This window comes from Mobula hypostoma, chromosome 3 (assembly GCF_963921235.1).
Source record: "Mobula hypostoma chromosome 3, sMobHyp1.1, whole genome shotgun sequence".
In the NCBI taxonomy this organism is placed as follows: domain Eukaryota; kingdom Metazoa; phylum Chordata; class Chondrichthyes; order Myliobatiformes; family Myliobatidae; genus Mobula; species Mobula hypostoma.
In genome coordinates this window covers 166,911,647-166,925,194 of record NC_086099.1, presented here as the reverse complement: position 1 = coordinate 166,925,194, position 13,548 = coordinate 166,911,647, and positions in this window count along the sequence as shown.

Sequence of the window (13,548 nt, the reverse complement as noted above, 5' to 3'; positions counted from 1 at the left end):
TCTAGTGTACTTACCAGGCAGGCTTTATGTAATGCTCCTTCACTGCTTAACCTTATTCAGTTGCCTTCTTGATGTATCATGAAGTTATATGCATTTATTTTGAAGTGTGGGGAATATTACAAGGCTTATAACTAAATCATGACTTTTTTGCCAATTTCTTTGTAAAGAATAGGAAGCTGAAATAGGTATCACTAAAATGTCAAGGATGCAAACATGACATCCCAAATTAATTTTATGCAAATATCATGCTGTTTCCCGTTATTTTACATTTTCCGGGCATTAATAAAAGTATGGCTCCTAGTAAGATATGACACATATAACCTGATGTTGGATTGAACTGCATGATAAATAAGAAGTAAAAAGAAGGGAATGACCAAGTGCTGATAACAGGGAGAACATCAGATAATGAGGCACTGTTAATTTTTAGATTCAATTTCTTACTTATGATTCATGTAATTAATCTCAGTGACATTTAGATTATATGTTATGTTACTAGAGTATTTATTTAGCAATGTAAATCAGTGATGAAGAGACATATCTTCAAATTTTACTATGGTACCTAGAGAACTTAAATTTGATTAATTCAATAATTTCAAATAAAAAGCTGTTATCAGTTAACTGTTAAACTACTGGATTATTAAAAAACCCACCTAGTTCATTAATGTCCCTAAGGGAAGGAAATCTATATCCTTACTCAGCCTGGGCTAAATGTGCTATACAGTGAAGTGGCTGATTTGGAGGAACTCAGCAGGTCAGGTGGCATTTATGGAAATGAATAAACAGTCAACGTTTCAGACTGAGCTCCTTCTTCAGGACTGGAAATCTTGGGGGAAGACTCCAAAATAAAAAGGTGAGGGACTAAAAGGAGCTAGAAGGTAATAGATGAAGCTATGTGGGTACAAAAGGTAAAGGGCTGGAAAGGAAGGAATCTAATAGGGGAGGAGAATAGACCACAGGAGAAAGGGAAAGAACAGAGGATCCAGGGGAAGTTGATAGGCAGATGAGAAAAGGCTTGAATGGGGAATAGAAAAAAAGGGGAGGGGGAGGGAAAAATTAAGGAATCAATTGGAAACCTGATATAATTACACTTATAGAATCATATCTTTCAAGTAATGTCACTGATTTTTCAAAAGAAATTAAGAATCAGGAGCAGGAGACACCATGTGGTCCTTGTGACATTCATCAGGATCATGTCAGACCTTCTGCCTCAAACCAATTTTTATGCACTATCCCCAGATTCCTTTATTCCATCAGGTTTGGAGATCTATTGATCTCAGTTTCAAATCAACTTAATGACACACCTTGCACATCTGTCCTGGGGTGAAGAATTTCAGTTTCACCAACTTGGGCATGAAGAAATGGCCTACCTCTTATTCTGAAAATGCAATGCCTGGTTCTAAACTGTTCAACCATGGAAAATATTCTCTCTATAACCAGTCTGTTGAGCCCTGTAATCATTTTTGTAAGTTTCAATCAGATATATTCTCATTCTTCTAAAGTCAATAAGATACAAGGATTGTATTTAATGGCTCTTCGTACGTCAAACCCACCAGCTGAGGAACCAACCTGGTGAATCTTCACTGCACTATCTCTGTAGTAAGTACATGCAGTTTTTATGCAAGTTTACTCAATAACCCTTGCATAGTTTCATGAAGCATCTGTCGAATAGCAATCAGAAACACAAAATACTCTGCAGATGTTGGGGTCACAGCAACACTCACAACACGCTGGAGGAACTCAGCAGGTCAGGCAGTATCCGAGGAAACGATCAGTCAACGTTTTGGGCCGGAACCCTTCGTCAGGACTGTAGAGGGAAGGGGCAGAGGCCCTATAAAGAAGGTGGGGGGAGGGTGGGAAGAAGAAGGCTGGTAGGTTCCAGGTGAAGAACCAGTAAGGGGAAAGATAAAGGGGTGGGGGAGGGGAAGCAGGGAGGGGATAGGCAGGAAGGGTGAAGAAGGAATAGGGGAAAACACAATGGCTAGTAGAAGGAGGCGGAACCATGAGGGAGGTGATAGGCAGCTGGGGGAGGGGGCAGAGTGAAACTGGGATAGGGGAAGGGAGGGGGAGGGAATTACCGGAAGTTGGAAAATTATATGTTCATACCAAGGGGCTGGAGACTACCTAGACGGTATATGAGGTGTTGCTCCTCCAACCTGAGTTTAGCCTCATCATGGCAGTAGAGGAGGCCACGTATGGACATATCTGAATGGGAATGGGAAGCAGAGTTGAAGTGGGTGGCAACTGGGAGATCCTGTCTGTTGTGGCAGACGGAGCAGAGGTGCTCGACGAAATGGTCCCCCAGTCTGCGTCATTTCACTGATGTAGAGGAGGCCGCACCGGGAGTACTGGATGCAATATATGACCCCAACAGACTCACAAGTGAAGTGTTGCCTCACCTGGAAGGACTGTTTGGGGCCCTGAATGGTGGCAAGAGAGGAGGTGTAGGGACAGGTGTAGCACTTACGCTTACAGGGATAAGTGCTGGGTGGGAGATCCGTGGGGAAGGATGTGTGGATCAGGGAGTCGCGGAGGGACCGATCCCTGCGGAAAGCGGAGAAGGGTGGAGAGGAAAAGATGTGAATAGTGGTGGGGTCCTGTTGAAGGTGGCAGAAGTTGCGGAGGATAATGTGCTGGATCCGGAGGCTGGTGGGGTGGTAGGTGAGGACAAGGGGAACTCTGTCCCTGTTGTGGTGGCGGGAGGATGGGGTGAGGGCCGAAGTACGGGAAATGGAGGAGATGGGGGTGAGGGCATCATTGATGACGGCAGAAGGGAAACTACAATCCTTAAAGAAAGAGGACATTTGAGATGTCCTGCAATAGAAAGCCTCATCCTGGGAGCAGATGCGGCGGAGATGGAGGAACTGGGAATAGGGAATGGCATTTTTGCATGTGGTGGAGTGGGAAGAGGTATAGTCGAGGTAGTTAGGAGAGTCAGTGGGCTTGTAGAAGATGTCAGTGGACAGTCTGTCTCCAGAGATGGAAACCGAGAGATCGAGAAAGGGGAGAGAAGTGTCCGAGATAGACCAAGTGAATTTGAGGGCTGGGTGGAAGTTTGAAGTAAAGTCGATTAAATCGACGAGCTCAGCATGGGTGCAGGAAGCAGCACCAATGTAGTCATCAATGTAGCGAAGGAAAAGTTGGAGAGCAGTACCAGAATAGGTTTGGAGCACAGACTGTTCCACATAACCAATGAAGAGGCAGGCATAGCTGGGGTCCATGCGAGTGCCCATAGCTACACCCTTGGTCTGATGAAAGTGGTAAGAGCCAAAAGAGAAGTTATTAAGTGTGAGTACCAGTTCCGCCAATTGGAGGAGGGTAGTGGTGGTGGGAAACTGGTGAGGTCTGTTGTCCAGAAAGTAGCGGAGGGCTTTGAGGCCTTCATGATGGGGAATGGAGGTGTATAAGGATTGGACATCCATAGTAAAAATGAGGTCAGGACTGGGGAACTAGAAGTTACTGAAGAGGTGGAGGGCATGGGATGTATCCTGGATGTAGGTGGGGAAGGACTGAACTATGGTGACAAAATGGAGTCCAGGTAGGCAGATACATGTTTGGTGGGACAGGAGCAGACAGAAACTATGGGTTTACCGTGTCAGTCAGGCTTGTGGATCTTAGGGAGGAGGTAAAACTGAGCGGTACGGTGTGTGGGAATTATGAGTTTAGCGGTTGAGGATGGAAGGTCTCTGGAGTTGATAAGAGCGGTGATGGTACGGGAGACAACGGTTTGATGTTTTTTGGTGGGGTCCTGTTCCAGGGGTATGTAAGAGGAGGTGTCAGAGAGCTGCCGTTTGGCCTCAGTGAGGTAGAGGTCCGTCCGTCAGACTACTACGGCACCACCTTTGTCAGCGGGTTTGATGGTGAGGTTGGGATTAGTGCGGAGAGAGTGGAGGGCAGTGCGTTCAGAGGGAGTGAGGTTGGAACAGGAGAGAGGAGCGGTGAAGTTGAGACGGTTGATGTCTCGGCGACAGTTGGAGATGGAAAGATCGAGTACAGGTAGAAGGCCTGGGCGGGGTGTCCAGGAGGAGGAGGGTTGAAGACAGGAGAAGGAGTCATCAGTAGCAATTAGATGTCTTTATCCTTGATGATGTTAAAATGGCTTCTCATAAATATGCTTTTAACTTACTCTTTTTTGGGCTCAGGCAATTTTTAGAAAGATTAGTTTTTTTTGCCATTTCCTAATTTCTCTAGATAATCTAGTAAGAGCTGACTTCTTGAACCATTGTTTCAAGTCAGGATATTCCCAAGATGCTATTCAATAGGAAGTTCAGTATTTAGAGCCTATGATAACGAAGGACTAGCAATTTCAAATCAAGATGGACATCTAATTGGAGAGGAACCACCCTTCTCCTTTTTGACAGTGGAGGCTACAACCTCGTGAAATGCTGTTTGATAGCCTGAGTGACTCACTATAGCTATTGTGCACCACTGGTTAAGGGGATGAATGTTTAGAATGGTTGATGGGTTGCCAATGAAGCAACCTGCTTTTTCCTGGATGGTGTTTAGTTTTTCTATGATTTGTTCGAGTTGCACTCATCCAAACATGTGGACATCTGTGAGGAGATGATTTATGAGTAAGTGGGTCTCTAGCTACTGTCAATGACTCCTTCACTTTGCAATTGAAAACAGAAGTGGATTTTTGTCAGGTATAAAAATTAATGGAACGTGCCCTTGGCTTTGCAAAGTAAAATTTGCTCTTTCTCAAAACCATACCATTCATGATTTCACCCCTTGACAGTCTAACATTGCCCTTGCTTTAGCAGTCAGCCCAAACCACTATTGCTTGTGCAAGGATGTCACAATACAAAGACAGGTACATCAGCCTGGAAGCTCCTCAGTATCATTCTCCAGGTTAGCTGAATCTTGTGTAATTGAATTATGCTTGCTGGTCTTACATGGATTGATCCTGTAAATCTGACCAGAAACGAGCTTCTGCCCATTACTCCTTATCATCCAACTGTTCCATGGCCCATGCTCCTCCTACTATTGGTAAACTGGTAAATTGTCAACGTGGTTTAATGCAGTCACATTTATTGAGATACAGTCTTGCATGTTGTCTTCCTATAGAGCTATTTGTTACAACGATGCATTAAGATAGTAAAAGTCAAAACAATAACAGAGTACAGAATAGGGTGTTACAGAACAGAGAAAGTGCAGAGAAAAGCAGCAAGGTGCAAGGTCAAAGCAAGGTAGATAGCGAGGTCAAAAATCCATCTTATTGTATGAGGGAACCTTTCAATAGTCTTATAGTAGGAGGGTAGAACCTGTCTTGAGTCTGGTGATACATGCTTTCAGGCTATTGATATTCTGCCCAACAGGTGAAGATAGAAGAGATAATGTACTTTTGGATATTTAATTCCATAAGACATAAGATCATAGCGCATAGGAACAGAATTAGGCCATTTGGCTGATTGAGTCTTCTCCGCTGTGTCATCGTGGCTGATCCTGATTCCCAACCACCCTACAACCATATTTCTGTAATGTACAATAAATCATATCCCCTTGCACTGATTTGTGCTACAAGTTCACTGACCATGATTTGAATACCCAGGACATTCGGACACTCATTGAATCTAGTAATCTTTGTGTCTTTTGCATTTGACTTTTTAAAAACTTTTTCTTTGGTCTTGACGTCACTTACATCTGCCTTTCTGCAAGGATTCCCATTCCCTTGCCGTATTAGTTTAAACCCTCCTCAACACCTCTAGCAAACAATCCCCCTAGAACATTAATATCAATCCTTCCCAGGTGTAGCCTGGTTTGTACTGGTCCCACTTCCTCCAGAACTAGTTCCAATGATCCAGGAATCCGAAGCCCTTCCTCCTGCACCACTGTTCAAGCAATATATTCATACTAACTATTCTGCTAGCTTGTGGCACAGACAGAAATTCACACACAAAATGCTGGAAAATCTCAGCATGCATCTATGAAGAAGAATGAACATGAAGGATTCTAATGAAGGGTCCGGGCCCAAAATAGTCTGTATATTCCCCTCCATTAATGCTGTCTGAGTTGCCAAGTTCCTCCAGCATTTTGTGTATGTTGCTCGATTTCCAGGCAGGACAGAATCTTTCCTCATCCTGAGATTATTATCTTTGAGATCCTATTTTTAAATTTATCTCTTAGCTCTCTATATTTGGCTTGTAGGACCTCAACACACTTTTTTTCCTATATTGTTAGTAGTTATAAGCACCATGTCAACTGGCTGTTTTAGAATGCCTTACAGCCACTCCAAGATACCTAATCCTTGTACATGGGAGGCAACACAACAACCTAGAGTCTTACTTGCAGCCACAGAAGCTCCTGTCTATTCCCCTTCTCAAGGAACCCCCAATCACACTATCTCTGCCACTTTTTTTTTCTACATTCCTGTGTGGCAGAGTCACTGATGGTGCCATTCTCTTGAATACTGCTGCCTTCTCCAGATAAGCCATCTCTCCCAACAGTATCCAAAGAGTATCCTGTTTTTGAGGGAGATGAATGCAGGGGATTCCTGCACTACCATCCTGCTACTGCTTTGCCAGTTGCTCACCCATTCCCCATCCTTCCCTGGGCCCTTAAACTGTGGTGTGAACAACTCAATAAATGTGTTACCCTCACATTCCAGCATTGAGGATACTCCAAAGTAAATTCATGCACGGCTTGATTGCCATCATGTGGTCTGTCAGGAACTGCAGTTGGGCACACTTCCTGCACATGTAAGGTCTATGGTCACTAGGAACTACGGCACTCTCCCCGAGTTCCCCCATCATGCAGGAGGTGCATGAGACAGATCTGAGCTCACCTGCTATGACTGAAAAATCTTTCAGGAAAAAATAAGAAACTTACCTTAGTGTTGATACCCTCTTCGCTGAAGACTGCTCTTCACCAAAAATCAACAGCACTTTCACTATGCAGGAGCCCCTCTCAAAATGGCCACTTTGCATTTTCTATCGAGAGATTAAAAAAATAAATATATTGATGAAATAAAGGGGAATTGGTGTAATATATACTTAAAATTGCAAATAATGTCATATTTTCATAGTCATAGAGAAATACAGCACAGTAAAAAACCATTCAGCCCATCTAGTCCATGCTGAAACCATTAAAACTGCCTACTCCCATTGACCTGCACTGGAAACATAGACCTCCATATCCCTATTACCCATGTACTTATTCAAACTTCTCTTAAATGTTGAAATCAAGCTCATGTGCACCACTTGTGCTGGCAGCTCCTTCCACACTTTCATGACCCTCTAAGTGAAGGAGTTTCCACTCAAGTTCCCCTTAAACTTCTCACCTTTCACTCTTAACCCATGTCCTCTGGTTGTAGTCCTCAGCGGAAAATCCTGCTCGTCTTTACTCTATCTATGTCCCTTATAATTTTTCTCTGAGGGCAGCTCCCAATCGTATGTTTATGTGCATCTGTTTCCGAATTTACTACAACTGCTGTCAGCCCCGGACTCCCACTCTCCTGGTTTATCTGTCGCAGAGAAATGAAAATCATGAATTCCACCGTACTTCAAGAGATGAAAATAAAATTAGCCAGCAACACACAAAGGAGAATAGCAGATTGGAGCATGTCTAAGTGAAATGTGGGTTATCATTTCAGATATGGCCCTTGATCAGTTTGGGGTGGTTGGGAGGAGACTCTATGTAACCCTTAGTTTAGGTTTTCCAAACCAAATGCTTATTCCTGTTATTATGACATCTGTTGAATAATCCTGATGAATTATCAAATTATCCAATGTATGCCCAAATTGTCACCGCTGATCCATAAAAGATAAGCAAGAAATTCAGAATTTATATTATTCAAATCACCCACTGCTAACCTCTGCAGAGTGCTTACTTTGTTCCAAGCCTTGTCCTTGAAAGTTTCTTCTGCAGCTTTTCCCCCATAGAAATTCAATATACACTCTTATTTGCCATTAAATTTGGCAGCTGTTACTTTTCCAAGACTAAAATGAAATGGTGCAACCTTAGTTCAGAAGTTCCACTGGCATTCAAAAAATATCTCACTGTAGATACAATAGTAGGCAAGGAAATGGACATGTCCAAATTGTTTTGTTACACCAACAACATGACGAAGGATCCCAGACCCGAAACAGAAACTGTTTCTCTTTTCACATTAGTGTAACAATTGGCAGTTTCCAGCATTTTCTCTTTGTATTGCATTATCCATCAAAACTTAATACTGACCCACGTAAGTAGAAAATACAAGAAATGCTCAAAAGTTAGAAAGAAGTATGTTTTAAGGACCATGTTAAAGGAGGAAATAAGAGTAGTAAGGCAGCTTGAGCTGCAAGGAAAATTCCAGAGCAGGGCCAGCCAAATGCATGCATGTTGATGGTTAAGTAATTAAAATCATGGACGTGCAAGAGACCAAAATGGGAGAAGTACAGAGATTTTACAGAGTTTTAAGGCTAAAAGAAGATATAGAGACACAAGGGTGAGAATTTTAAAACTTACATGCTTCTGGACTCAGTATTAATTAGAGTCAGTCCAAATGAGGTTTATCATTGCTGATACGTGTCACGAAATTTGTTGTGTTGTGACAGCAGTACAATACAAGACATTAAAAATTACCATATATTATATTAAAACAAATAAATAGCGAAAAAGAGGAATAGTCAGTTAGTGAGGAATAATGGGTTTATGGACTATTCAAAAATCTGATGGCAGAGGGGAGGAAGCAGTTCCTAAAATGTTGAGTGTGCATCTTCACCCTCCTGTACCTCCTCCTTGATGGTTGTAACAAGAAGAAGGCATGCCCTGGATGGTGAGGATCCTTAATGATAGATACCAACTTCTTGAGGAACTGTCTTTTTGAGGACGTCCCAGATGGTAGGGAGGCTTGTGCATGTGATGGAGCTGGCTGAGTCTACAACCCTTTGCAGCCTCTTTCAATCTTGTGTATTGGAGCCTCCATACCCGATGGTATGGATCGGGTATCTGACTGCTACCATTTTAGTTCCTCCTCAGCCTTACAAAGAGTTTACCTCCATGTCACCCAATGTTTTTAAGGTCCATTTAGGATAAAACAGAGGGAACAAGAGGGAATTTATTTGGATGGCCAGTGGACATTTTGAGTGCAGAAACTACCTATACTGAAGGAAATTACTCTTCTCTCCATGGTCAGAGGCATCATTGAAATGCCAGTCATCTTGGCAAAGGCTGGACAAAGTCTACCATATACACTCATTAATGATGATCAGAACATCTCCTTTATAATCAATGGAAGATGTCTTCATCAGATTGCCATTAAGTTATCTGGATGCAGCTAATATGTACAGCTTGCTCCATTTGTTTTGTATGAAATGAGATGTACCCTGTTTCTCCATTACTAGGGCCTAACAGGAAGTATCAGAGCATAAGGAGTTAAGATGAGTGGCAACTGTTAGTCTCTATCATTACAAGTGATGACTATTGATCTCTGTTATGCTTCTGGATGTTCCACTCAATGCAGTGTTAGAGAGGTCACACAGACTCTTAATTTTCTCTCAGGGAGCAGCAGGTGGCATCCAAGTCAGTGAGATTTGCCAACAGTTTTGACTTCTCCTTGGTGGAAATATCGATCAACTGCATTTTAACAGTATAAGGTCTCTGTTGGGTTAACTGGGATCTGTTCATTGATATTCGAGTTAGTAATCCCTAAATGTGCAGGTTGCTATGAATCATGAGAAGGATCCTATGATGATCAAAGCCATATTTCCTTTAATTAGTTATGTATTTTGGTGAAATGTTTGAGCAGTTTGTAATCAGTTCTGAAGTTACTTCATGTTCTCTCAATGTCAGTATCATATCTCTTTAAATCTTAAGTAACTATTGCACTCCTGGTTCTCCTGTTCCTCTTCCATGATAGTAATTCTTTGAAGCCTTGATGCTCAAATTCATGATATTACTGACTGAGATGGGTATTGCTAAATGATTTACATAATTGGGTGCAAATTTAACATTCAGAAAATATCATATGTTAATGTGGATAATGATTTGTCCAATTTCATATTTGGCTCAATTCCATCTGGGAACAGTGACTAATATGAATCACCCAGGGTAAAATCAATTTTGGATTGTGTAAACATTGAGTAAAATAATTCCGTGATCTAGTTTCTAGACAAATAGATCTTGGTGCATAACTGCTTTCTCTATTGTGTACTCTGGTTGTACATCAGGAAAAGATTCATTACAGTCAACTTTTATTATGAATCATCTTTGACAAAACATTGAAGTATAAGTTTTTATGTTTGTGTGACTGCTGATTTTGACATCTGCAACATGTGTGCTGGTAGTCGTTCTGTAATTCAGCATTTTTTAAAGCTAAAAAATGATTTTTGCTAAAACATATTTGCAGAGAAGCTGCATGGAAGGTGACATCGGGGACAATCTTTTTATCTTATGCAGTGATGCATGTTGTACTGTGCTGGATTTATTTATAGTGTTGCAGTTTTGCATAATATCTGGGTAACCTTTGGCTTCTGCTGAAATCTATTGCACTAATGCCATTCTTGACTGTTACAAAACTTGGAACTGTACTCTATTATTGCCACTGGTCCCACATTATGCTCCAATTCACACCATGATACTTCCTCCCTTTATGCTGCTCACTAGCTCTCGTATAAATGGCTAAGTCCTCATTTATTTTTCAGTCAGATTTCTCCAAGTAGAGCCCTTTCAAATAGTAATTTCATAAATCCTAATATCCTATCTGTCATAAGGGGGGCGCTGGTGGCGGACCCAAATGCAAGACACAGACACTGAAGTACTAGGAACAGGACAGGACTAGAGTTAAAGATGTGACTGGATGCAGACTAGCAGCTGGGACATGAACACAGATTTAAGCTAGGACATTGGCTAGGCAAGCAGGACCAGGACTAGGAACTAGGAACTAGGAGCCTGGGCTTGGACTCCGAGCCAGAGACTGGACAAGGACCCAAAACCTGGGTCTTGACTTGGGCTTGGAATCCTGGAACTAGGCGAGGACATAATGTGGCTACAGGACTGGACATGGCTTGGAATCTTCATGGCTTGGCCTCTTCATGACTTAGACTCTTCATGGCTTGGGTTCTGATTCCAAGCCAGAGATTGACAAGGACCCAGAACCTGGGTCTTGACCCAGGCTCGGACTCCGGAACTAGGCGAAGACATGACATGGTCCTGGGAGGCAGGACTAGGCAAGGCGACAGGACAGAACGAGAGACTCCGGGCAAGACAAGGGAACTCCAGCACAGGACGAGGCACATGGACAGGACAAGAACAACAAGCCTTGGCTTAGACAGGACGAGGTTCTTGGACATGGCTTGGACAGGATGAGGGAACTCCAGCACCGGGCTGGGAGTGGCATATTGGCAGGACGAGACACCTGGACAGGATGAGAACACAAAGCCTTGACTTGGTCGAGAGAGACAGAAATACAGAGCCTTGGTCAAGGGAGACAGGAACGCAGAGCCTTGGTAATCTTGAGAGACAGGAACATGGAACACAGAGCCAGAACCCCTCCTTGGAAACAGGACGTAGGGCCGGGACCCATACACACTAAGAGACAGAACTCCACTCAAGATAGTGGCAAACGGCTGGACCTACCCAGCAGAGGCAAGGGCACAAACAAACGGTTCCCAACACAAGGTAGCGGCAAACGGCCGGACCTACCTACAAAGGCGTGGACACAGAGATGGATCCCAATACTAGGTAGCGGCAAATGGCTGGACCTACCTAGTGAAGGCGTGGACACAGAGACAGTTCAAAACAATGATAGACACTTTCTTATCTTGCTCTGGCGGTTGAACTTGACAGCAGTGCAGGCAAGGGTTACAGGTGAAGCAAGGCTTCAGACACTGGTTGCAGGGCGAGACTTCAGGAGGAAGGGGCAGAGAAGGGATTCAGACAGGGGGTTTGGACAAGAACAATCCAGCAACTGAAGCTAAATCAAGGAGCTATTTATGTAGCCAGCCCAAAATGTGAATCAGCTGCCTGAATTAGAGCACCCAACAGAAAAAAGGGGAAACCAGAAAGCCTGGAATAAGGAATGATGGACTGGACCGTGAACCGGAATCCGGACTTCACGGACCGGACCACGACACTATCACTGATATAAATACTCAACTAGCTTCCAAAGTTCAAGGTACTCTGTTCTTTCTTAAGAACTAAACCTTATTCTGATGGCTCAACAAGCTCTTACTCAATGTCAGCAAGGCTAATGAGCTGATTATCAACTTGAGGAGAAGGAAACCAGAGGTCCATGAGCCAGTCCTCATCATAGGATCAGAGGTTGGGAGGGTCAGCAACTTTAAATACCTCGATTTTATCATTTTGGAGGACCTGTCCTGGGCCCAACATACAAGTGCAACTACGAAGAAAAACAGCAGTGCTTCTACTCCCTTAGGAGTTTGCGAAGATTCAGCATGACATCTAAAACTCTGACAAACTTCTGTAGCCATGTAGTGAAGAGTATATTGACTGGCTGTATCATAATTTGGTATGGAAACACTAATGCCGTTGAACAGAAAATCCTACAAAAAGTAGTGGATACGGCCCAGTCCATCATGGGAAAGCCCTCCCCAGCATTGAGCACATCTACAGGAATCATCGCAGGAAAGCAGCATCTATCATCAAGGACCTCACCACCTAAGTCATGCTCTCTTCTCACCGTTGCTATCAGGAAAAAGGTATAGGAGCCTCAGGACTCACACAACCAGGTTCAGGAACAGTTATTGCCTATCAACCATCATGCTCTTGAACCAAAGGGGATATCCTCACTCAACTTCACTTGACCCATCATTGAAATGTTCCCACAACCTTCGGACTCACTTTCAAAGACTCTTCAGCTCAGGTTTTCGATACTTATTGTCTATTTATTCAACATAATTATTTCATTCTTTTTGTATTTGCACAGTTTGCTGTCTTTTGCATGCTGGTTGAATGCCCAAGTTGGTGTGGTCGTTCATTGATTCCATTATGATTACTATTCTATTATGGATTTATTGAGTATGCCCACAAGGAAATAAATCTCAGAGTTGTATATGGTGATATATATGTACTTTGATAATAAACTTACTTCGAACTTTGAAGTCTAACATCCTTTAATGGAAGTTGTGGAACTTTTCCATTTCGACACTCTCTGTTGTTAATTGCAATTTATTTTCTCAGGTCCAAGCAAACGCGTTGAGAAAGAATTTATGCTCTGGGGTGGGGACTACTGCTATTTTGCAGAGGGTGAACATTAATTTTCTGACAATTTCTTCTACTCACTATTAAATATTAAGCCATTTGTTCCAGATCAGAATCAGGTTTATCACTGATATAAGCTGTGAAATATAGAAAATATACTATATATTACAATAGGAAATATATTAGTGTAAAAAGAAAGGAAAAATAGTGAGGTGATGTTCATGGGTTTATTTTCTGTTCAGAACTCTAATGGCAGGAGGTGAGGAAGAAGCTGCTCCTAAAAGTTGAGCATGTGTCTCCTGTACCTCATCTCAAATGTTCGTAATGAGAAGAGCACATGTCCTCCTTACAACTCAAGTTCATCAATCCAGACAGCATTCTTGTGAATCTTTTCTGCATTCTCTCTAG